General features: G+C 41.9%; 1 long non-coding RNA gene and 1 pseudogene across 1 annotated transcript; one reads left to right on the plus strand and one right to left on the minus strand.

The window, feature by feature from the left end:
- Window positions 1-1365, minus strand: LOC106607414 (keratin, type I cytoskeletal 13-like; annotated as a pseudogene).
- Window positions 1366-18744: 17379 nt separating this feature from the next.
- LOC123743449 (uncharacterized) lies at window positions 18745-22537 on the plus strand. The gene is made up of 2 exons (XR_006770240.1): window positions 18745-19952; window positions 20124-22537. It is a non-coding gene; the product is annotated as an uncharacterized lncRNA (long non-coding RNA).
- The last annotated feature ends 289 nt before the right edge of the window (window positions 22538-22826 follow it).

A 22826-nucleotide genomic window follows, 5' to 3' on the forward strand; every position in this document is an offset into this window, starting at 1 on the left:
TTGAACAAACAAATCATTTTTATTGCTGTTGCCTTCCAGATATGCACTGGATGTTTAGTGAGTCAGATAATCAGTTGTTGTATTTCCCTCAGTACACTCATGAACTGCATCAGCGGCGTGCATATGAAAAAGCTGAGGATTGGGTGAAGGAGACCACTTTCCCATCCACCACCTCTTCTACCACTGTGATGACCTTCCTGGTGCTGGTGGAGGAGGAGGAGACACTGTGGACCAAACAGAAAACACCAATGAGCACATAATCGACTGTACCAAACACAATATGGCAAGGTCTTGACCTTGCAAGGTTTTGACATGATTCTGCAGGTAGTGTACAAACTGGTGGGGCCACTGTTTTGCTTTTAAGAAAGTAAGTGAGTCTAGCCTAGAACCTGCTCAAAGTTTAGAATCAAAACACCCTTGATAGTTTAAAAATCGAATTTGATGGACTAATAAAATAGGCTTGTTTTGCTCACCTGCTTGTCATCTCTCCGTCCAGCAGTCTCCTGTACTCAGCGATTTCCATCTCCAGTCTGGTCTTGATGTCCAGCAGCATTTTATATTCCTGGCCCTGGCGTTCCAAGTCAGCCCTGAGATTTACCAACTGCTCCTCCAAGCTGGTCACCTGCTTCTGATAACCCGACAGCTACATGGAGAAACGGTTCTTTGTCTCTGCGAGGGTATTTTCCATGGATGATTTCTATTGGAGAGAAATGAAGAGCAAAACAAAAAATCAGGAATCTGTTAAGAAAATTCATTGATCGGTGGCAGACATTGAAACCAAATAAATATTTGTAAATAATTTTTTTAACAGTCTAACCATGCTCATTTGTGATTGAAGTTCGATTTCAAGACTGCATTGTGCGTTTGACTTCTGAAATTTCAGATCTGGAAGATTTGGATAACTTCTGTGCTAATTGCAACGTCCTTGTTCAGCACATGAACAATTCAATTGATGGGACATTTTGGATATCGTGGTCCTAAATTATGTAATCATATTAATAATGACAAACAGTATTATCTTGGTGTGGAACCAGCCCTCCAGATCTCTGTTGTTCTTGGCAGCGACAGCCTTGTAGTGTTCACGAATCTCAGCCATGACTTTGCTGAGGTCTTCCTGTGGTGCAGCGTCAACCTCCACATGGACCTGGCCGCTCATCTGGGCACACATGGACAACAGCTCCTGAAATAGGACAATGAAACGGGTTTAGGTCTCTAGGTCATCATCATGGTTCAGAAAGTGGTTCTAGATTTGTTCAAGTGTTTCTAGATTTAAATACATAGATTATGATGTATTACTTGCACACTAAAATGTTGTACAGTAATGCCTAGCTGGATCTGTTATTTTAAGAGCAGACACCATAGATAGAGGAGCGACCCAAAAGAGGAGCGACCCAGGGATGTGTGTGCTTTGGGAAACTTTAACAGAATGTGACTGGCAGAACGGGTGTTGTATGTGGAGATGAGGGCTGTAGTAGATATCTCAGATAGGGGGGTGTGAGGCCTAAGAGGGTTTTATAAATAAGCATCAAACAGTGGGTCTTGCGATGGGTATACAGAGATGACCAGTTTACAGAGAAGTATGGAGTGCAGTGATGTGTCCTACACACACACTATATGGTGGCAAATCTGATGGCCGAACATCTAGCTACTCGAGAGCACCCTTACCTGCCGATCTATAAATTATGTCTCCGTAATCTAGCATGGGTAGGATAGTCATCTGAATCAGGGTTAGTTTGGCAGCTGGGGTGAAAGAGGAGCGATTACGATAGAGGAAACCAAGTCTAGATTTAACTTTAGTCTGCAGCTTTGATATGTGCTGAGAGAAGGACAGTGCACCGTCTAGCCATACTCCCAAGTACTTGTATGAGGTGACTACCTCAAGCTCTATACCCTCAGAGGTAGTAATAACCCCTGTGGGAAGAGGGGCATTCTTCTTACCAAACCACATGACATTTGTATTGAAGGAGTTCAGAACAAGTTTAAGGGTAGGGAAAGCTTGTTGGACACTAAGAATGTTTGTTGTAGAGCATTTAACACAAAATCCTGGGAGGGGCCAGCTGAGTATAAGACTGTATCATCTGCATATAAATGGATGAGAGAGCTTCCTAATGCCTGAGCTATGTTGTTGATGTAAATTAAAAAGAGCTTGGGGCCTAGGATCGAGCCTTGGGGTACTCCCTTGGTGACAGGCAGTGGTCAAGATGTTCAATCAATCATATTTACAGTGGTCGAAAAAGTACCCAATCATCATACTTGAGTAAAAGTAAAGATACCTTAATAGAAAATGGCTCAAGTAAAAGGGAGTCACCCAGTAAAATACTATTTGAATAAAAGTCTAAAAGTATTTGGTTTTAAATACACTTAAGTATCAAAAGTAAATGTAATTGCAAAAATATACTTAAGTATCAAAAGTAAAAGTATAAATCATTTCAAATTCCTTATATTAAGCAAACCAGATGGCACAATTTTCCTTTTTTTTTACGGTTAGCCAGGGACACATTCAGACATAATTTACAAACAAACCATGTGTTTAGTGAGTCCGCCAAATCAGAGGCAGTAGGGATGACCAGGAATGTTCTATTGATACGTGTGTGAATTGGGCAATTTTCCTGTCCTGCTAAGTACTTTTGGTGTCAGGGAAAATGTATGGAGTAAAAAGTACATGATTTTCTTTAGGAATGTAGTGGAGTCAAAGTAAAAGTTTATAAAAATATAAGTATTAAAGTGAAGTACTGATACCCCCAAAAACTACTTAAGTGGTACTTCAAAGTATTTTTACTTAAGTATTTTTACACAACTGGATATTTACCAAATAGCATGTTGAAGAAAGACGGAAAATTCAAGATTGTAGTAAAGAAATAGATTGATACATCAAACTTAAACAACAACTATGATAACAAAGGATTTCTACACTGTTTTTCCCCTGACCATGAGCATCGTAAAGTGCTGGCCACAGGGAAGCCTTTCAAACTGAGAATGTAGTGAGTGGGAGGGACCACCAATTACAGTGAGAGATTTCCTTGTAACTGAAATACGGAATGTCACCAAGCTTGCCAGTTTTGCATACTAGACTATCAAGTTAGAATGCTCTTCACCAGTCTACTGTAACCCTCTCCAAAATATAGTTGCTGTCGGTTGACCTCCAAACAATCAACAATTTATTATGGACATTGTAAAATGAGAGGTTTCTATTTACATCAATCCCTATGCTAGTATTATTAATATTTTAATGTGGTAATGTCAGTGCTGTTTTTGCAGACAGAAAATGTATCCCTTCATTGAAAAGAGATTTCACAGAAATACATTTTTTGGTTTATGGCGTAATTCGCAAAATATTATAATTCAAAAGTTTGGGGTCACTTAGAAATGTCCTTGTTTTTGAAAGAAAAGCAATTTTTTTGTCCATTAAAATCAATTTGATCAGAAATACAGTGTAGACATTGTTAATGTTGTAAATTACTATTGTAGCTGGAAACAGCTCATTTCCTATGGAATCTCAAATCAAATCAAATGTATTTATATAGCCCTTCTTACATCAGCTGATATATCAAAGTGCTGTACAGAAACACAGCCTAAAACCTCAAACAGCAAGCAATGCAGGTGTAGAAGCACGGTGGCTAGGAAAAACTCCCTAGAAAGGCCAAAACCTAGGAAGAAACCTAGAGAGGAACCAGGCTATGAGGGGTGGCCAGTCCTCTTCTGGCTGTGCCGGGTGGAGATTATAACAGAACATGGCCAAGATGTTAAAATGTTCATAAATGACCAGCATGGTCAAATAATAGTAATCACAGTGAACAGGTCAGGGTTCCATAGCCGCAGGCAGAACAGTTGAAACTGGAGCAGCAGCACGGCTAGGTGGACTGGGGACAACAAGGAGTCATCATGCCAGGTAGTTCTGAGGCATGGCCCTAGGGCTCAGGTCCTCCGAGAGAGAGACAGAAAGAAAGAAAGAGAGAATTATAGAGAACATACTTCAATTCACACAGGACACTGGATAAGACAGGAGAAATACTCCAGCTATAACAGACTGACCCTAGCCCCCCGACACATAAACTACTGCAGCATAAATACATGGGCGTACAGAGGCCCATTGGAAGCAACCATCACGCCTGTGTTCCAATGGCATGTTGTGTTAGCTAATCCAAGTTTATCATTTTAAAAGGCTAATTGATCATTAGAAAACCCTTTTGCAATTATGTTAGCACAGCTGAAAACTGTTGTGCTGATTAAAGAAGCAACAAAAATGGCCTTCTTCAGACTAGTTGAATATCTTGAGCATCAGCATTTGTGGGTTTGATTACAGGCTCAAAATGGCCAGAAACAAAGAACTTTCTTCTGAAACTCATCAGTCTATTCTTGTTCTGAGAAATGAAGGGTATTCCATGCGAGAAATTGCCAAGAAACTGAAGATCTCGTACAAAGCTGTGTACTACTCCCTGTACAGAACAGCGCAAACTGTCTCTACCCAGAATAGAAAGAGGAGTGGGAGGCCCCAGTGCGCGCACACACACACACACACACACACACACACACACACACACACACACACACACACACACACACACACACACACACACACACACACACACACACACACACACACCTCTTATAACTCCTATATCTGATGACAATGAGCAACCACATGATGCTTTTGATTGAATTGGAAAATTGTGTTATAAATCAGAGGTGGGGATGGTACCATAGTAGAGCTAATTCAGCTCTATTGAAATTCCAGAAAACCCTCAACCTCATCCTCATATTCTGTACTTTTATGTGCAAAACAACCATTTTTATGGTATTACCAACATCAGAGCTTTCTTAGGAGCACAATATTTGTGTCCATCCTGTCATTCAGGCTACAGCCGGCGGGGGGGGAGACCCTTGTCTTTATAACTGTTCAGTGTGCCAGGACGAAAAATGTCCGATGCAGCCCTTACACCTAACACCCTGTGAGGATTATCATCGTACATGTCGTTCCACCTACTGCTATGAAAAACACAAAATTTAAACATGGCACCCCAAGGCATATAAATCTGTAAGCAGTTGTGACATTAACAAGAAATGTCCAAAATGCCATTGCAATTACAACCTTAAAATAGACAACCCCCAACCTCACGCATGTGGTATCATACGCTGCCCAATCTGTAAAGGGGCTTTGAAAAGTAGAGACACTGAAGTGGTTCAAGTGGAACATGAGTGCTATATTCAGCCCTTGGCTGAAGATGAACATTCAGAGAAATATGTGTTTTATGACTTTGAGAGTAATCAGGAATCAGGGGTTCATTTGCCTATTTTTGTATCTACCATGACTTTCAAGGGTGAAAAGAGGGCCCCAATTGTGCACTACTATTTCTAAAGAGAAAACAGAAAACCCCAGTACAAAAACTTCACATTTGTAGCTCATAATTCCTATCTTCTTTTGAACCCCTTGATACAACAAGGCGTTGCACCCAGGGTCATAGCCAACGGTAGTAAAATCTGGTGTTTTGTAGACCCCGCCTTCAACCAGAGATACATTGACAGTTTACGTTTCTTACCCATGAGATTGGCTCAAATGCCAGAGGCCTTGGGTTTTGAAAACTGTGTGAAAGGTTGGTTTCCTCATTTCTTTACATCTGAGGAGGAATTATATTGGAGCTTATCCAAGTCCCAAAATGTACGGGTGTGATTAAATGTCTCCTAAAGAGCGAGAGAGATTCATGACATGGTATGAGACAGTACGTCATAATACCTTTGATTTCCATAAAGAGATGGAATTATACTGTGACAATGATGAAGGGTGCCTAAGATTCAGAGAAGAGGTAATCAGGGCATTGACCCCTGGAGTTATACAACTATTGCACCGGCATGCATGAAAACCTATCGTACACACTTTTTATCTCCAGCATCTATACCTATTCCATCGCCTGACAACTACCGCCGACAATTCAAGTCATACTCTAGCGGGTCCATTCAATGGTTGGACTACTTGTCCCAGGCTAAAACATTTTTATCCAACATGCTTTGAATAAAAGGGGAAAAAAAGATTGGACCCTACCTTGTAGATGGTTACACACATCTTGACGGTGTTGAGACAGTGTATGAGTACAACGGTTGTTTCTTCCACGGTTGTAAATCTTGCTTTGTGCCCCAGGCCATGTGTGTCTTAACCCAAAAGACTTTTGGGGATATGTACCAGGAGTTCCAAGACAAATTGGAATCTTTACAGGCTGCTTATGGGGTGAGTGTTACGGTTATCTGGGAACATGAGTGGACAGTACTCAAAAAGTCTGATCCTCATGTTCAAGCTTTTCTTTCCACCGTTGACATACCCAAATCCCTGGAACCCCGCCAGTCCTTGTATGGAGGTCGTACCACTGCTTTGACATTACGGTATATAATACAACCTGATGAGAAAATTGGATATGTAGATTTTTACATCCCTTTATCCTCATGTAATGAGTTCCTCTTGTTATCCTATGGATCATCCTGAAATTATTCACAGTGACTTTGACTTATCACAAAACTATTTTGGTCTGATAAAAGCAACTGTTTACCCTCCCCGGGGTTTGTTTCTGCCAGTGTTGCCTTACAAGGGACCTCAAGGGAAACTTTTCTTTCCCCTTTGTCGCACCTGCAGTGAAAACAACAACCAGGAAAAGCCTTGTGATCATTCAGATCAAGAAAGAGCTCTGACCGGTGTATGGGTCACCGTTGAATTCTCTAAGGCTATAGAGGAGGGGTATCGTGTGGCCAAAATCTTTGAATTGTGGAACTTTTCCAGGAAATCAGACACTCTTTTAAAGAGTACATCAATACCTTCTTGAGATGCAAGCAAATGGCTTCAGGGTATCCTGCATTAGTCACAGATCAAGAGAGCAAGTGTAACCGATGTGAAATGGCTAGTTAGTTAGCGGTGGTGCGTGCTAATAGCATTTCAATCGGTGACGTCACTCGCTCTGAGACCTGAAGTGGTTGTTCCCCTTGCGTTGCAAGGGCCGCAGCTTTTGTGGCACGATGGGTAACGATGCTTCGTGGGTGTCAGTTGTTGATGTGTGCAAGGGTCCCTGGTTCGAGCCCAGGTTGGGGCGAAGAGAGGGACGGAACCTACACGGTTACATTGATGCTGTTGACCCGGATCATTGGTTGCTGCGGAAAAGGAGGAGGTCAAAAGGGGGGTAAGTGTAACCGATGTGAAATGGCTAGTTAGTTAGCGGTGGTGCGCGCTAATAGTGTTTCAATCGGTGACGTCACTCGCTCTGAGACCTGAAGTGGTTGTTCCCCTTGCGGCTTTTGTGGCACGATGGGTAACGATGCTTTGTGAGTGTCAGTTGTTGATGTGTGCAAGGGTCCCTGGTTCGAGCCCAGGTTGGGGCGAAGAGAGGGACGGAACCTACACGGTTACACAAAGATAGATACATTCAGGACTATCATGAAAAAGAAGGCATACGTCTTGACCCTGACAGAATAGAGGTCAACAAAACCAAAAGAAATCTGTCAAAATTGTATTTAAATTCGCTTTGGGGGAAATTATCCCAGAGAAGTAATATGCTAACAAAGTCGATCATTAAAAATCCCGAAGAATTTATGTAATTTGTTTTTTCAGACCAATATGGAATTTCACATTTTTCATTCTTGTGTCAAGACATTGCCCTGGTGCAATGGAGACGTAACAAGAAGTGGGTGTTTCTTGCAGCATTTACCACGGCCTATGGTCGACTTGAACTATTCACCCTCATGGAGCAGTTGCAGAGGAGGGTTCTTTATCATGACACAGACTCTGTGGTCTATGTAAGCAAACCTGGTGATTGGAACCCCCCCCGCTTAGCAACTATCTGGGTGGTTTAACGAGTGAACTCGAAGATGGTGACCATATCATAGAGTGGTCATCCTGTGGCCCCAAAAGCTATGCTTTTAGGACTGAAGACAATCACGTGTTGTTGAAAGCAAAAGACGTGACTCAAAATGATGAAAATGCCCCCCGTGTAAACTTGGAATCAATCAAATGCTTAGTCGAAGGGTACATAAACGACCGGAATAGTGAATGAGAAATTGTAAGCTCCTACAAAAAGATTGTTAGGGATAAAAAGGGGTTCCATCTACGTAATGCCCCACTTACTAAAATATTCCGGGTAGTCTATGACAAGAGATTACTTTTACCTGACGGGACCACCTTGCCCTTTGGTTACTGACTTATGTTACAAGCCCAGTGTGTCTTAACCCTTAAGATATAATGGTTGCTGTAGAAGGTTTTGATCCCAGGTTGCAACTACCATTTTCGGCCGTAATCGCAGGCCCATCCAATAGCGGTAAAACTTGTTTTGTAAAAAGTATTTTAGAGAATTCTGAACATGTATTATCTCAGAAACCTGACAATATTGTGTGGTGCTATTCATGTTATCAACCTTTGTATGATGAGTTGTTGAAGAAAATAAAATCAAGTTTGTTGAAGGAATACCCGCATCCCTGTCTGATGAGGAACTTTTACCTCATAAATACAATCTGCTGGTTTCGGATTATATGCTTTTTGCCGGCAGTGAACATCCTGAAATAGCATGAGCTTTTACTCAATATACTCATTATCGAAACCTGTCCGTGCTTTACTTGGTACAAAATGTGTTTCACCAAGGTAAAAATAGCCGTACCATTAGTCTGAACGCCAATTACTTGATTTTGTTCAAAAACCCTAGAGACAAACTACAAATAAACATTCTTGCTCAGCAGATGTACCCTGGAAGGAAATCCTACTTTATGGAAAGATATGAGGACGCTACCAAAGCAAAATGTTCTTATTTAATCGTTGATTTAAAATCAAATACTCCAGTGACATCTCCGGTCCAGGATTGAATCCCTATGATAAGGTCCAAAAATGCACAAACCTCTTGCAAAGGTATTTGGCCTTGGTAAAATAATGTGAGAGACCAACCATTTATCGCTTTCCCTACTGAAACCCTTAAAGGATGAAGGGCATAGAGAGAGCCATGCCCATCAAATGCCTGGACCGGAGATGTCACGTCCTGACCATAGAAAGCTGTTATTTTCTATGGTAGAGTAGGTCATGGCGTGACAGGGGGGTTTTCTAGTTTAGTTTTTCTATGTTGTTATGTTCTAGTTTTGTATTTCTATGTTGGGTTTTGTTTGGGATGATCTCCAATTAGAGGCAGCTGGTCATCGTTGTCTCTAATTGGAGATCATACTTAAGTAGGTGTTTTTCCCACCTGGGTTTGTGGGAGATTGATTTTGAGTTAGTGTTTCACCTCTGCGTCACGGTTTGTTGTTTTTTTGTTCTTTAGTTATGTGTATGTATTGCATAGTTTCACAGTGAAAATAAAATGTGGAACGACACACACGCTGCACTTTGGTCCGCTCCTTCCTACGACAACCGTGACAGGAGATCTTACCGGTTGAAGATCAAATGCATGTTGAAGACGATGTTATACATGACATGTTGACACATGTTCCAGCACATAACAGGAAAAATGTTAGATACATTATGAACAAAATAAAAGACTCAAAGGGGGCCGCTGCTTGGAATGACAAAGGAGAGTTTATCTTTCAGGGGGATGTTGTCAGGGGTTCTCATATGATGGACTTTAAAAGTACCACAGCATCCCACAAGATTGCTGATGACAGAAGACCTCCTGGTTGGCGTCAGTTTCTTAAAGCCCTGGCAGTCCTCAACATTCCACTCTCAGGTGTACCAAACTATAAGCTTCACCAATAGATTCAAACTTTAAAACAAAACCCTTCAACGAGCTACAGCACTCCTAAAGATGTTCTTGGAACCCCTCCCCCTTTGAAAGGGCTAATAATAACTCATTTATGGATGAGTCCTCACCCCTGAACGCCTCCGGACCTTTTCCTAATCCTGATCTCTCAGGGTGGTTAGACTTTTGAATGACTTTTCATTAAATTAAATTTAACATTTGTGACATTTTTTAAACATTTGACGTGTGCATACACCTTGATTATAGGGTCTTAAAGGACACACACTTAAACACGTTTGATATTTTCTAACAAAAAAATCTACGGTGCTATCATTACTTCTTAAATCATCATTTTAAAGAGACATAACATCTTCAAAAGAAACTCCACGGGCTCTTTGGCATAGGTAGAATACACAGTGTTGACCACATGTAGTTGAAAGGTTATCTTGTACTTGTTTGATGCTGTAGTAGATCTTTGATCCATTTTTGTTCAAAAACTGTTTAATAGATGGGGGGGAAATGTGAAAATCTGGGGGGAAATCCATAGGAATAAAAAAAGTTGAGATTTTGTTCACAATGTTCACCAGGCATGTGTTTAGGATGGGTATTTGACAATAAACATGACCGGTCGATCCTTCCATTTCTCAATAGGTAGTTCATCACAGGCCCATACTCCACAAAATTGTTTTCCAATCAAGCAGCTCATGAGATCTTCTAACTCTTGGGTATTCATGTTTTTGCTCAATGATCCTAAATATCTTCATTAATAATCCACTAAGACTTGTCTTTGGGCATTCACTTCCAAGATTGAATCAGAGCATGCATAAACAATCATACTAACTGTACAAGCTAAAGGTGTACAGAAACACATTTCCAGCTTGAGGTTCCCTTGGGACACCACAGACAGATTTCCTGAGGTGTCATCATCCGGTGATAAATTGAAAGCATAACATGTGTAACCCTCTGCAAAATCATTTATGTCAATAGGTAAAGAGAGATCTTTTAGATGCTTCCCTGTAGCCAGGAATAGACTGTAAAATTCTCGCACAGATATGTTGTTTTTGAATTGTGGTTGGAAGGCCTTAGCGGGGACCTGACGTCCATCCTGACAGAGAACTACAAACTCTACATTGAAATGCTGAAAATTAAAGGGGTTTTATGTAAGCTGCCTGTATTAAAGGCATGATCAACCAAGCCTATAACAATGTAGCGGGGTAACGGACCTAAAAACAGGTTTTCTTGACTGCAGATTCTACTCCCCACAGGTATGCTGAATGTTTTCATGGTAATACTTTGGAGAGGGTAAAGGGCATTTCCTTTCATCAAAGCCTGTGAATGACCCAGACGAACTGCTGGAGATACAGACACTTTTTTAATAAAAAGCGTAGCCCTCAACACTTTTAAACTAAAGTCACCGTCTTGGGCAGACATCAGACAAAACTCATCCTTGGCCCACCGAATTTAAGAGTAAACTTTCTTGAAAGAAAATATCAGAGTGTATAGGCCATAGCAGATGAAACCCTCGAGATTCTGCACAGTAGCGAGCACGTGTCTCCAGTCCTTTGTTTTCACCGGTGGTAGGGTCTATGTCTTCCATAGATGCTCCTGCAGTATCCTTGCTAAACAGCCCAGCGCTGAATTGTGTCTTCAGAGGAGTTTAGTAAACATTCCAGGATAGCCCTATAAGGATAGGTGGCACTGCATTGACTGATAAGGCATTCACCCAAAGTCACATCCACTTGGGAGAAGATGGTCACCAAGGGGTAATTAATGAGGCTCACCTTGGCATCATTTGCAATATTAGTACCACCTCTTTTGGTCACTTTGAGACGTAAATGTAATAAGGTGTTGTTGAGGTCCAGGTAGTTGTCACCATGGCTTGGGATGAAAAACTCTATAGGTCCATTGTCTGTAATGGCCGAGAGTGGGGCCATCTCCACATAACAGGACCTATCTTTTGAAAATTGGGTTAAGGGGGCCGTGAAAAGAACGAGCTCTGTCTTTATAGCTTCAGAGGACATGCGATGTAAAAGAGCCATGTTGCTTGTTCTTTTAGAAAATGCTTCTGAGTATTATTTTTTCAGTTTTTGGTCAAGACCTCCTCACTTTACGTCGTCTTTGACTTACTGAGTTTATTTTAACGGTTAACCTCCGCTTTTTAAGGGCCGGCCTACGCCTTATACCCGGAGGTCTCTTTTTTGGTCTTCGAGACAACAGCATAAGACTTCTTCATGCTCAGGATCTGATGACGCTCGTCTAGTCATAGCATTAGCCACCACCTCACTTACTATATTTTTGGCTGCTGATTTTAAATGAGGTTTGGCTATGCTAAGGCCTCTCTTCATAAATGGTAAAAGCATCCTAAAGAGGTTACAAAATATACCGCCTATTCCCGAATCATACATGGTAGGGGTTCCATGATAACCGGGTAATCCATTACCCACTTGATCAACATAGTACGATACATATCGGTAAGGGTCGAGATGGTGGTGGTGTACCATAACCATTTTAATTTATGTATTGTGTTTATAAAATATTTACATTTATATTTATATATAAATAATACTAATAATAATGAATAGGGTTGTAGTTCAATAGTATTTTCATATGGTTCAGGGTTAGGAGGCTGTTCAACTCAAAAATTATCCTCTCTAGAGTTCTATAGAATCCTTTTTTAAGCTTTATAAGCTTTGGGGGTTCAGATGTCCTTTTACAATAAAAATCGTGGTCCTTATCCTTGATATTAAACCAACTATGGGGGTATGTAATCTCGCTGAGACCTACTTCCCAGGCCTCTGATAACTATATAGGCTTTGGAAAATTGGTTGTACAATTCAAACTTTTGTTGTTCCTATATATATCTGCAGATGCATTACTGGGGAGAGTCAGGTAAAATCCACTGTGCTCCATGATGCACTCCTGTGTACACCCGAATGGAGGTGTTTTTATCCTGCATGAGGGTTTAAGTTAACCCCCACTGTCTCCACCACTTCGTCTTCTAATACCCTGTTGAATTGTTGAACTTTTGTGGACAGTTTTTCCAACATATATATATTACAACGCCCATTTTTTTTAACCCTTTTCTCTCTTTTGATCCAGAATCTCCTCCACGTGAAAGACTTTGTCTTTACCCATCTTTACCTTCTGGAGTTCCTTCTCATAAAAGGAACACTCTATAAGCTCCCCATCATAATCTTTTAACTTGTAGACCGGAGGTATACGTGGTAGACATTCGGTAACTGTGAACAGCTCATCGCAGTAACCTTGCTCATATTTTTTGTTAAAAACACCCCTCAACTTGGATATATGTACCAAGTCCCCCACTATGAATTTGAAATAAAACATTTTCTTACGGTGAAGGGGGAACAAACCATACAGATCTTTAAAGACCTGAAAAGAATTTTCAGAAGAGACCTCGGAGGGTTTCATCCATAAACTCTTATGGTAGCTGCAGTTATAACCCTTTACTAAATCTTGAACTATAACCACATATCTATGGGTGTTGTGAGCCGTAAAGTATTTCCACATCCTCTCCTTTAAAGTTCTGTTAAAGCGTTCAACAAATGAAGCTTTCAAATCCAAACCTGTAGAAAAATGTACAATATTGTGCTTCTTCATGAGTTTCTGAAAAGTATTATTAAAAAATTCTTTACCGCCGTCAGTCTGCACTTTCTTGGGTGCTCCTCCTTCCTCCAAGATAGAGTCAAAGGCCCGGGTCACCTCTGCCCCACTCTTATTTTTTAAGACCCTTACAAATGCTCTTTTAGAAAAAAATATCTATAACCGTTAGCATGTATCGATTTCCATCATTTTTATCAGCAAGTGCCTGCATGTCACATAGATCCGCCTGAAACTGGGACATGGGATGAGTAGAAAAAACTCTATTTCGTGGAAATTGTTTTCGCACAGGTTTATGCAGAGTGTAAGCATCCTGCTCTGCTAGCCAATCATTCACTTGAGCATCACCTAACCTGCTACATGTTTCTTCAGCTATAGCTCTCGGGAGCCTCTCCTTCCCCCCCAAATACCCTGGGTTAGAGGGGATATAATATGTTTTTCATCATCTGCTCCGCCATCCTTCTTGCCTCTCTGATGTACATTAACATTAATGAGCCCCTTTCAAATTTAATTTAAATTTTTGCATACATTTTTTTAAGTATTAAGTATCCAGACAATTCAGGATACGTAGCAAGATATTAGTACCCGTTTTCTCAATGACCCATGCATGCAAAACATGGTATACTTGGTTTACATTTACAGGCTTATATCACTGAATTGTTAAAACACATACATCCGTTATATAAGTACATAAACAAAGAATATGATAGATACTCTGGTACAATTAAATGATGGTTCCTCCCCAGTCCGGTACGTCCTGTGTCTTCTCCTCGCACTCGCCCTGAAGTGCGTGTCCCCAGTCCGGTACGTCCTGTGTCTCCTCCTCGCACTCGCCCTGAATTGCGTGTCCCCAGTCCGGTACGTCCTGTGCCTGCTCCTTGCACTCACCCTGAAGTGCGTGCCCCCAGTCCGGTACGTCCTGTGCCTGCTCCTTGCACTCGCCCTGAAGTGCGTGTCCCCAGTCCGGTACGTCCTGTGCCTGCTCCTCGCACTCGCCCTGAAGTGCGTGTCCCCAGTCCGGTACGTCCTGTGCCTATTCCCCGCACTCACTCTGAAGTGAGTGTCACCAGTCCGGTGCCACCTGCACCGGCTTCACGCACTAGACCTCCAGTAAGCATTCACAGTCCAGAGCGTCCGGCGATGGTTCACAGTCCAGAGCTTCCGGCGACGGTCCACAGTCCGGAACCTCCAGCGACGGTCCACGGTCCGGAACCTCCAGTGACGGTCAACGGTCCGGAACCTCCAGCGACGGTCAACGGTCCAGAGAGTCCAGGCACTGCGTCCAGTCCAGCTCCAGGGCCGGAGCTTTCTTTTGCGCCGGTGCCCAGACCAGGCACGGCATCCAGTCCCACTCCAGGGTCGGAGCTTTCCTCTGCGCCGGTGCCCGATCCAGGCACGGCGTCCAGTCCCGTTCCATGGCAGGAGCCTTCCTCTGCGCTGATGCTCAGTCCAGGCACGGCGTTCAGCCGGATCCGGGGTCTGTGTAGGGGGCTACGACCCGCCCCGGAGCCGCCACCGACACTAGTCACCCCCCTACCCTCCCCATCTGGTTTCAGGTTATGTGACCGGAGTCCGCATCTTTGGGGGGGGTACTGTTACGCCCTGACCATGGAAAGCCCTCGGTTCTCTATGGTGGTGAGGTCAGAGCGTGACTAGGGGTGTGTTCTAGTTTTCCTATTTCTATGTTGGTGTGCTTGGTATGGTTCCCAATTAGAGGCAGCTGGTAATCGTTGCCTCTAATTGGGGATCATATTTAGGTAGCCGTTTTTCCACCTGTGTTTGTGGGATATTGTTTTGTGTTTGTGCATGTGCACCAAGTAGTCACGTTTCGTTGTTCGTTTATTGATTTATTGTTTTTGCTTAAAGTTTCACTTTGTTATTAAAGAGATGTGGAACTCAATTCACGCTGCGCCTTGGTCCGCTCATTACGACAATCGTGACAGGTTGTAGTATATGGGGCTTTGGTGACAAAACGGATGGCACTGTGATAGACTGCATCCAATTTGCTGAGTAGAGTGTTGGAGGCTATTTTGTAAGTGACATCGCTGAAGTCAAGGATCGATCGGTAGGATAGTCAGTTTTACGAGGGTATGTTTGGCAGCATGAGTAAAGGATGCTTTGTTGTGAAATAGGAAGCCGATTCTAGATTTAATTTTGGATTGGAGATGCTTAATGTGAGTCTGGAAGGAGAGTTTACAGTCTAACCAGACACCTAGGTATTTGTAGTTGTCCACATATTTTAAGTTAGAACCATCCACAGTAGTGATGCTGGACGGGTGGGCAGGTGTGGGCAGCAATCGGTTGAAGAGCATGCATTTAGTTTTACTTGCATTTAAGAGCAGTTGGAGGCCACAGAAGGAGAGTTGTATGGCATTGAAGCTCGTCTGGATGTTAGTTAACACAGTGTCCAAAGAAGGGCCAGAGGTATACAGAATGGTGTCGCCTGCGTAGAGGTGGATCAGAGAATAACCAGCAGTAAGAGCGACATCATTGATGTATACAGAGTCGGCCCGAGAATTGAACCCTGTGGCACCCCCATAGAGACTGCCAGAGGTCCGGACAACCGGCCCTCGGATTTGACACACTGAACTCTGTCAGAGAAGTAGTTGATGAACCAGGCGAGGCAGTCATTTGAGAAACCAAGGCTGTTGAGTCTGCCGATAAGAATGTGGTGATAGTCAGAGTCGAAAGCCTTGGCCAGGTCGATGAATACAGCTGCACAGTATTGTCTCTTATCGATGGCGGTTATGATATCATTTAGGACCTTGAGCGTGGCTGAGGCACACCCATGACCAGCTCAAAAAACAGATTGCATAGTGGAGAAGGTACGGTGGGATTCGAAATGGTATGTGATCTGTTTGTTAACTTGGCTTTCGAAAACCTTAGAAAGGCAGGGTAGGATAGATATAGGTCTGTAGCAGTTTGGGTCTATGAAGAGGGGGACGACCGCGGCAGCTTTCTAATCTTTGGGGATCTCAGACGATACGAAAGAGGTTGAACAGGCTAGTAATAGGGGTTGCAACAATTTCGGCAGATAACTTTAGAAAGAGAGGGTCCAGATTGTCTAGCCCGGCTGATTTGTAGGGGTCCAGATTTTGCAGCTCTTTCAGAACATCAGCTATCTGGATTTGGGTGAAGGATAAATGGGGGAGGCTTGGGAAAATTGCTGTCGGGGGTGCAGGGCTGTTGACCAGGGTAGGGGTAGCCAGGTGGAAAGCATGGCCAGCCGTAGAAAAATGTTTATTAAAATTCTCAATTATCGTGGATTTATCGGTGGTGACAGTGTTTCCTAGCCTCAGTGCAGTGAGCAGCTGGGAGGAGGTGCTCTTATTCTCCATGGACTTTACAGTGTCCCAGAACTTTTTGGAGTTTGTGCTACAGGATGCAAATTTCTGTTCGAAAAAGCAAGCCTTTGCTTTCCTAACTGCCTGTGTATATTGGTTCCTAACTTCCCTGAAAGTTGCATATCACGGGGGCTATTCAATGCTAATGCAGAATGCCACAGGATGTTTTTGTGCTGGTCAAGGGCAGTCAGGTTTGAAGTGAACCACGGGCTACATCTGTTCCTGGTTCTACATTTTTGAATGGGGCATGCTTATTTAAGATGGTGAGGAAAGCACTTTTAAAGAATTACCAGGCATCCTCTGCTGACGGAATGAGGTCAATATCCTTCCAGGATACCCAGGATATGTTTTGACTGGAACGATATGGTTGTTAGTGTTTGTTTAAGATAGAAACCGAACGTTTTGATAGCTTGTTTAGTTTAAATTGAAAGAGTTGTTAGTGTTTAAGATGGAAACCGAACGTTTTGATAGCTTGTTTAGTTTAAATTGAAAGACAGATTCATTCAAAAATAATAGAGAGGCGAATTCGATAAAGTACGTTGTTTGTGGTCTAAATGGCCTGCTTAAAGAATATATAGAGAATGGGAGATGTATTTGAATGACGGAATCAAGGAAAAGGCAGTTACCTAAATTTAATGAATTAGAAGGAGCGGATAGGTAATTGCGATAGAATTGTAACCACCGAAAAGTGTTTATTTTTATGCTAAAAGAGTTGAAAGAAGTATTTTATAAATTTGGCGATATACATGGTATTTTTAAAAGTCTTGGACATTTCATAAGAGTGAAGCCGAAAGAGAGATAAAGTTGTAACATTGGTTTTAATCTTACGATAGAGGTAAGGCAGAAAGTTGTTTGAAAAGAGGTCATGTTTTTCCCTACGGGTTAAAAGAGGAGAGTTGGTTGTGAGCACTGGACTATATGTGGCTGGAAGCGATTCTGGTCTAAATAATGGAATCGTAAAAGTTTTGTGATAAATTCTGGTTATTGATTCGTGGTTTGATTGTTTAGTAACACCAGTGAATTGAACGTTGCATGGAAAAATGTCAAGTCAGTAAAGTGAATTGCAAGTTAAGTTAATTTTATTTTTACAGGGACGGTGCACATTAAACACAGTTGTGTGTATAATGGCAGGGTATTCCTTAGCAAACAGAATGGGCCTGTTTGCAGACAAACTGAAGGGGTTTTAAGGTTGTAAGCAAGCTTGGGACAAATTAGTCAAATAGTACGTTAAATATGGGAGTTTCATAGATTGGAAGTACAGTATTGTATCCAAGGGAAGTGTATGTTTACATTTACATTTACATTTTAGTCATTTAGCAGACGCTCTTATCCAGAGCGACTTACAGTAGTGAATGCATACATTTCATAATTTTTTTTCTCCCTACTGGTCCCCCGTGGGAATCAAACCCACAACCCTGGCGTTGCAAACACCATGCTCTACCAACTGCTCTACCAATGTTCAATTAAAGTACACAGAACCATCGAGGAAGTTTAAAACGAATGATTAATGATTTGAGAAAGTACAGTGGAATTATTATTAGGTTTGGTTTGTAGTTAACGTTTGGGTTTCTGAATCGGTGTAGTATAAGGAATGATGACCAAATGTTCGTGGTTATTTTATGGAAAAAGGAGCGCTTAGCTCTCTTTGGGAAAAATTCCTAGGGACAGGATATCTTAACCTGTTGGGGCTATGGGGCAGTATTTTCACGGCCGGATAAAAAACGTACCCGATTTAAACTGGTTACTACTCTTGCCCAGAAACAAGAATATGCATATAATTAGTAGATTTGGATAGAAAACACTCTAACGTTTCTAAAACTGTTTGAATGGTGTCTGTGAGTATAACAGAACTCATATGGCAGGCCAAAACCTGAGAAGATTCCATGCAGGAAGTGCCCTGTCTGACAATTTGTTGTCCTTCTGTTGCATCTCTATCATCATTACAGCATCTGTGCTGTTACGTGACACTTTCTAAGGCTTCCATTGGCTCTCTAAAGCGTTCAGAAAGCGGAATGACGTGTCTCCTGTCTCTGGGCAAAGTACAGCAGCAGAGTTTGTAAGTGGCCTGCCTGAGGACAGTGAGACTGAGATGCGCGTTCACGAAACTTCTCCATTTTTTCTTTCAGTCTTTGAATGAATACAACGTTGTCCGGTTGGAATATTATCGCTATTTTATGAGAAAAATAGCATAAAAATAGATTTTAAACAGCGTTTGACATGCTTCTAAGTACGGTAATGGAATATTTTGAAATTTGTTGTCACGAAATGCGCTCGCGCATTACCCTTCGGATAGTGACCTGAACGCACGAACAAAACGGAGGTATTTGGATATAACTATGGATTATTTGGAACCAAAACAACAAGTATGGATTGATGCATATTTATTGTGATCATTCATGATGTTACTCACTTGACCGTGAAATCATCTGCTGCCAGCTTGGCGTTGTCAATGCTGAGGTAGATTCCACCGTTGATGCGTGTGGCATCCTGGATCTGAAAGAGAAAATTACGTTTTGGAGTTGAACAGTTTTATTTGGAGCGAATGGATGAATGGAGCTATAAACTTGATCTGATTTTGAGGCAGTTTTGGGTATGTTAGTGTGTCTGACAATGGACCAGTGATCAATTACCCTGGGATACATACACTGCGTTAACAGTGCACAAAAATGGAATTCATTAAATTAAAGCTACAGGTAAGAACATCAATGCGGTAATGGGCATGAACTAGATTTATGATATTGTCCTTGACATTATCAGGTTACTGGTGAAGGCTTACTAAGCAGTGGTGTTTATCTTGTGCCTGGGAGTAACAGGCACTCCCCTACCTCTTCCACAATAGTAAGGTAACAGCTATCAGTGGCCGTAAAACCCAGCCTTTATAAACAAGTTGTAAAAGTAGTCATAATGATGTAGTGTAGTTGTAAACAAGTTGACTGACATCCCTTGTCTTGGAGTTCAGTGATGGAGAGATGAAAGGCACTGTAGTCACGACCAGTGGGGGAGGACTTGGCCTCCAGGAACATGCGGATCTTGTGCTAAAGATCAGCATTGGTATTCTCCAGGGAGCGGACCTTGTCCAGATAAGTGGCCAGACGGTCGTTCAGGTTCTGCATGGTGGCCTTCTCGTTGGCAGACACGTGCAGGTCCAGGCCATCAGACAGGGTGAAGCCACATCCATCACCACCCATGCCAAAACCACCGCCAGCAGAGAAGGACCTGGATGCACTGGAACTGGAGATGCAGACCCAAGAGCGGTTGGAAAATCTTTCCTCAACCGAGCTGTTTGACACCTGATCCAACTGGCGTATGTGCATAGGGTCTGGTCCTTGTTTAGGGAACATGAGCTTTGGCTTTCATTATTTGTCCATACACTGCACCTATAGTTTCAGCAGAATCCAGCATTAGTCCACACCTTTACACAGCTATTTCCTTTAGGACTTAACTGATGATTCTGATTATAACCTTCATTTTACAGCCCCACTGCAATGTTGGCTTTGGTTAGTCCAGAAGTCAAATGTAGCAGATAGTGGATTTCGTCAATTGCCAAATGCCAAAACCACCGCCAGCAGAGAAGGACTTGGATGCACTGGAACTAGAGATGCGGACCCCAGAACCACCTGCACCCCCATACATGCTGCATGCCCTCATGCCACTGATGCGGCTACCACCTCCCATGCTTCCCCCTCCAGACATGGAGATGTGAGAGGACATGAAGGTGCTGCTGGAGAAGGACATGTTGATTGAGTCTGCTGTCTTACTGCTATAACTGGAGAGGAGTTAGTTAATAGTGCAGGAGAAGGGCTGGTTGTTTTATACAACTTCACAGGAGGGGGTTAGAGCTGGGAGGAAAAGATAATGAAAGGAATGGGAGGAAACACTTCCCCTAAGTCTTCTATTTAAGTCATACATGCGCACACACGGGCATGACAGACTCAATCTCTCAATTGCTTGTTGATGTGTCAAAGGGCAGCAAGTTCTGAGATGTAATTTCTTATCAATCATCATTTATTTTAGCTCGTCGTTGAATATCAGTCTGCAGAGCACATGCTTGATGTACTGTCAGGATTAAATCACACTAAAAGATTGAAAGTCCATGTTTAATATAATTTTACTTTAAACACATTTTAGAACATAGAACAAATCGTGTAGTGGAGACTGCTCCTTAGTTAAAGAGTAACTTTACCCCCTGATTACACACTCATACGTCTTACCTAGGGTCCAAGCTGTGTCCGTATGACACTAATGGTGAGAAGTATGTGTGAACTGGCTAAAGATAGCTGATTGAGTCAAGGCCATCTCCATGCAAACTTTTCAAATCAAATCAAATTTCATTAGTCACATGCGCCAAATACAACAGGTGTAGACCTTACAGTGAAATGATCTTAAAAAATGGTTTATTCATCAATGAATGTAATTAATAATTAGGCTACCTATGCATGATTTGAGAAAAAGCCTAACTCCCAGTAGCATTTGTTTGCTTTTGATGCAGGCACGTAAATATGTTATTTACCGGTACATGCCATCCTTTACCTATCTTACCCTATTGAATGGTTTCCATTGTGCCCTGCTTTTGAGCAAGCTACAGTAAAACATTAAGAATCCATAAAATTGGTATCAAAAAATACTTTGATGTTAGTCACCACAAGATCCAGTAATTTGTGACCAACCGGCCTAAATTTGTCTTATGTAGCAAAATTTGAAATTGCGTTTTTTACAGTGGATAAAAGTAGAGACTCAGAGCTACAAAATGGTATATCATACACTTCCTTTTGGAGGAACAATGTGAAAGTAATTCTTCTTTGAAAGTTGATAAACTTGTAGACTCACTTTTAGTCTCTTTGATCATGGAATATTCATTACTTTCTTATGCACATTGATTTTACCCATATCTCATTCACGGTTTCATCTGATGAGTTTCTTTCTGCTTGTGCAGAAACCTGTCTAACCTGTGGCCACGCATAGTTGGTCGCCAGCCCCATACAGGCCTCTTAATTTATCATCCGCAGTAGAGGTCGTTTAAGCAAACCCTCTCTAAATGTTATGTGTAAATAAAATCTCTTTTACAATTCGTCCAGCAGGATCCCTCTCAGCCAAAGAATTGTCACTTTGTCCTACTGAAACAATCTTTTCTCTGTCTTCTCTCTCTAAGGTTCATCTGCCGCTGCATCTTGCAGCTTTATCATGGCTAACATTTAATGAGTCTGATGGTAACTGACTGTAGAACAGTGCAAACACCAAACTCAAATTTTCCCTACTAACTGCAATTGGACTATAAGCTCTATACTCCGTCATACCGTAAATGCATTCAGTATGTTACATAATTCACCACCATGTATTTACTTAGTCCTTCATTGTTTTGGTTGTGTATTGTATTGTCTATGTGTTGTATGTGTCACAGCAATGCATCTCTCCTGTCACCTGGCTGGGTCGCTGCATGTTTGAATGTACTTAGTGCACTTAGTGATAGAGGCATTTTTCCACCACTGGTTGCTGAATTGATTGTTAAGTTGGTTTAAGGTGTTTTTGACTTGTTGTAAGATTGGAAAAAGTCAACAAGAGTGCACAATGCAATGTGTGGTATATAGCACTTGAAAAAAATCATAAGGCAAAAAGTAAGATCAAACAAAATGTAACAATAGTTGTTATCCAGAAATCCCTTCAGTCACTATCAGTAACTCTGTTTCCTAGTAACACAAATCTGCCTTTCTAACCTTTAAATCTTGTGGGTTAAACATTGACATGCCACACTCATGTGTCAATACCTGGCCCTCAGAGAATGAAAAAATCTATTGGTTGAAAAGACTAACCAATCTCAAGTCTTGGTTCTTAACCTATATCAACATTAAAACAGTACGAACAGTGCAAGGCACCTGGCCCTGTCAGAAACTACCTTGAACATTCGCTGACTGGCTGATTTAAAGAACTAGCCTATATGCTCTGAACATACTATCTGTAGTTATTTGCCTTAAAGGATTTGAAAAGGAATATTTAAAAGGAAGGGGTCTGAGCACACTCAGGGTTTTACCACTGATCGCTTGAGCGCCTGGAGTGACAGCTAGACCAACCCAGATGCCTAAGCTTCATCAGCTATGTCATAGTTATCCTTAGTTGAAGGGTAAGGAGCTGCAGGCGGTAAGTCTGGAGCCATTGCTATCTTGCAGTGAAGGGTAAAGTAAGC

The sequence above is a fragment of the Salmo salar genome, chromosome ssa06, assembly GCF_905237065.1.
Source record: "Salmo salar chromosome ssa06, Ssal_v3.1, whole genome shotgun sequence".
Lineage (NCBI taxonomy): Eukaryota > Metazoa > Chordata > Actinopteri > Salmoniformes > Salmonidae > Salmo > Salmo salar.